At 31.6% G+C, this 3882-nt stretch overlaps 1 long non-coding RNA gene across 1 annotated transcript; it reads right to left on the bottom strand.

Moving 5' to 3' along the window:
* Nucleotides 1-213: 213 nt before the first annotated feature.
* LOC124454337 lies at nucleotides 214-3021 on the bottom strand. The gene is made up of 3 exons (XR_006951411.1): nucleotides 2886-3021; nucleotides 1884-2000; nucleotides 214-246 (listed from the first exon to the last, which is right to left on the bottom strand). It is a non-coding gene; the product is annotated as an uncharacterized LOC124454337 (long non-coding RNA).
* Between the last annotated feature and the right edge of the window lie 861 nt (nucleotides 3022-3882).

Raw genomic sequence — 3882 nt, 5'->3', positions numbered from 1 at the left:
GAACTGTGTAGAACTGATTGTCGCTTTTACTGCGATATAAGCCAATAAAATAAACTTTCCAGGTGCCTCTGAAAATGGCATTATTCTCAGCAATATTTTTTGGAACAGCAAGATCTCCTCCCTTCTCTTGACAAAGTTTTCTTGCTTTATTCCATGTTGCTGTTTTTTTACTGAAGAAATAACAAGATGATCCTTTATGAAACCAATCAGAAGGGCAGATGTTGTATAGAACAAGTCTTTCAATACCTAAAGGGTTTTTAAGGAATAAGGAGGATCTTTGAGTTGGTTTTGTAGAGAAGCCACAAGTTGCAAAGTAAAGTATAATAGAATACAATTCTTAAAAAAATTGTATAGAAATTGTAAAAGAAATAAAAGAAATTGTTTGTGAAGCTTATGTTATCCGGCTAACACTTGACATTTTAATCATAAGGAGAAACCTTCTTGTTGAAATGGATGGTCACAATAATCGTTAAGTGTTGATGTGGATTTGTTATGTATTTATATTGCGCATAATGAGCTGTCTGTTTTAGACTGAAAATTAATTCATTCCATAATATTGTAATCGAGAAAGAAATACTAAAATAAGGAAATCATAACACCAAAAATGTGCATGAACTTGAGGTAAGCTGTCAATTATAGCTCATTTTTACGCCCATTTCAAATGACATTCCCAATTTTCCAGATTAAAGTCAATTTCATTGTAATGTGTGCTTACATGAAATTTTTTTATGTCTGAATAAAAAATGCTTAACTTTAAAACCTAATTTTCTTACATCGAAAATTAACAAGATATGTATGAATGAAGATTATCAGTGCATACCACCCATACTAAGCAGCGGATGACTAATTGCGCGGCCTGTAAGCTTAGAAAAATTTGTGGGACTTTAAATGATATAACTTTCTCCCAAAAAGTTCAGTATTTTGAGGACGTTTCCGTTTCTTATGCTCCAATGCCTTTGCTTCAACTTTCTTACTCATAGTATAAACATCATAGAATAAAATTAAAAATCGAACGAGAGAAACTCACTACTTTATGAGTTCTATACATAGAGCATTATAATAGTATATCGTACATTTTCCAACAGGATATATTATTGGAATTTTGAATATTTATCTCATCTAGAATGGCAAAGAGTAAAAACTATGTTTACAGAGAACAGGTCTTTTTAAAACGCAGGAATGTAAGCTTCAGACTACATAGCCTACTGAGTTATCGGTCAACGGCCTTATTTTTCTGTTCTTGGAAAGAGTTCATAAAGATACAATCCATTGGTTGAAGACATTTGATGTAGTATTATTGAGGTGCAATCATTTTAGGAGTTCTGGAAGCATGTCTGTCAAAATGCTTTTTAAAGTTTGGATTTACAGAATTCTTAGTTTACGAAAGCCAACCAATAATAAACTCAAAATTGTCTAATATGGTGTATCTAGGTTAGCAGGAACATAGCTAGATTACTAACTTCAGGAAGAGTGTTAAACTTAACTTTAATCCTTACCCTAACCCTAACCCTAGCCCTCCTTAATGTAGAGAAAATCAAAATGTGTTAATGCAAACCTATGCTATTGTTATTTAGAGAACCATACACTTTCAATGTTGTGTGCCTATGAAGTTTTAAGTGTATTGAAGCTTTTTTATAAATTTATTACTGATTTCCTGCTTGATTGTATTGATAATGGTTTATGAACTTGTATGTGGTGCTGTGAGCCTTATTTTTGTGGTTACATGTAAAATATAGATGCTGCAAATTCCTTGCACAGAAACAACAGCACACAGAACAGCTCAGGATTCTCAACAAAGAACAAAGTTTTAAAACTGCACAGAGATGCTTTTTATTTATAATCGGTGATAAATAATCTTGATAAAGACAGTAATAAATCCATACCTTGGCACAAGTTACATTCTCCTAAGTATCCTTCCATACACGTGCAATTCAATGTTCCTTTAATTTTACGATAGTATGTGTTGGGTCGACACAAAGGAAAGTGAAAAGTGCTTGTCGCTATATCGATCAATAAAATTAAAAATAAAATCAAACAGGGATTTTAAACGAAACATATTTTTCCTCAAAGAAAACAGTTTTTCACTCAGTATCCACGTTGACGTACCAAGCAAGCAAGTTTGTCATGCAATGTTAGCCTTTTTGGTGTTCGCGCATTTCGTAAAAACAAAACAATGAAATAAATGTTGAAAAGTTACAGAGTATGAACAAATTTGCTGGCTGTTTGGGGCACTATAAGGGATACACTAAAAAGTTAGATAATTGAAAAATGTTCAGAAAATTATCAATTCATCAGTAGTTCTCACAAAATGTGTCAAAGCTCATGTATTTTGGCATGGCTTTAAAGTAAAATGAATAAAAAATTAATCTCGAAAACCATGAGAGAACTTCGTAATCGCCTCAATATGAACACCATGCTCAAAAAAAATGAAAAGTTTCAAATCTAGTGTAATCCAAAGATGTAAAAGTTTAAACTCTGTTTTGCAATATACTGAAATTTTAAGAAATTTGAAAAGGTTAAGCTCACTGCACAACTTGCTCAACTTGGACGTTTTTGTCTTACAATCTATTTTCATGATTTTTTTATATTTAAGACTGATTTCAAGCCCAAGTGATTGTTTAAATGATGTAAGAAGCAATAAAGACTTAAATTCAACACCCAAGAAGTTTGATAAGAATAGACAAACGGCAAAAATGTCCAAATTAGACACTTTTCACTTTGAACTTAATGTTCATCAAATTTTCTATAATTTTGGAAGGAAGAACAACCGTTTACTAACGCATTGTAACTTTGAACTTTTCAACGTCTTTCTATTTTATGAACATTAGCGTGGGAGTTTTTGCAAGTCTTAGATTATTATGTCAAATAAGTAAATATTTAACTACCGTTTGAGTCAGGAGTGTTACTGTGTATAGCAACAGCCAAATCAAGATAACTGTTGTTTACAGGAAGAAAAAATTTACGTCTCGTACGTTGATCTGTTGTGTTATGGAGACTAACGACACTTCGTCCAACACTAATCATGATATAAATAAAATCCCCAAATACTGCCATGGGACCTCCTGAAGTTCCAAAATCAATTACATTATGGGAGTAGTAATCACAAGAAAAAACATTTCCGTTTGAAACTCGCCAATAAATCTTCTCTTTAGGCATGTCAAGCGTTAGATCATGTGCTATTGACTGAAGTGAAACTGAAAAAATATGATGTTTATTTGCAGTCATGCTCCATAACCATAAGAAACGTTCTGTACTTTCTGCCAAGAATAGATACCTTGATAAAAATATTTGTTTTGTACATTAGTTTTCTCTATACGTACTGAAATACGTAAACAAGTGGCAGGCTAATATACGCAAGAAAGGAAAGATAGATTACTTTTTTAGTTTAGACAAAGATGTTGTCAAAGTATTCAGAACTACCTTCATAAATAGACGGTTTAATGGAACTTATTCATAAAATTTGATAATATAGCAACATAAAGCTATTTTAACTAACCGAAAAAGATCACCTTTATCGTTTAAAATCTCTCTTTTAAAAACCGAACTAAAATATATGAAGTAATTAAACATTGCATGTGGTTCAGAACATAATAATAAATGTAATATGTTATTTTTATTCACATAACTTCTATAATGATTGGTATTTTTTGCGATTGTTGTCGGAATGAGTAATACTGTAGTTTGGAGTGGCTGCTGAATGAATTGTGTTGGTAATTGATAATGCTGAAAATTAGCTGATGCGTGGAATTTTTGTTCGAATTGAAAATTTGTTGTTGGTAAATGATATGCACCTTTTAATTATGATATAAAATTACGAAAGCTTTGTCATTTCAATTTTAAGCTTTTTTAATTTTTCAGTTTCATCTTGCATGAAAAGTAGCA

The sequence above is a fragment of the Xenia sp. Carnegie-2017 genome, unplaced genomic scaffold, assembly GCF_021976095.1.
Source record: "Xenia sp. Carnegie-2017 unplaced genomic scaffold, XeniaSp_v1 HiC_scaffold_3, whole genome shotgun sequence".
NCBI lineage: Eukaryota > Metazoa > Cnidaria > Anthozoa > Malacalcyonacea > Xeniidae > Xenia > Xenia sp. Carnegie-2017.
The sequence above is the reverse complement of the archived record's forward strand: the minus strand, read 5'-3'. Positions and strand labels throughout refer to the sequence as shown.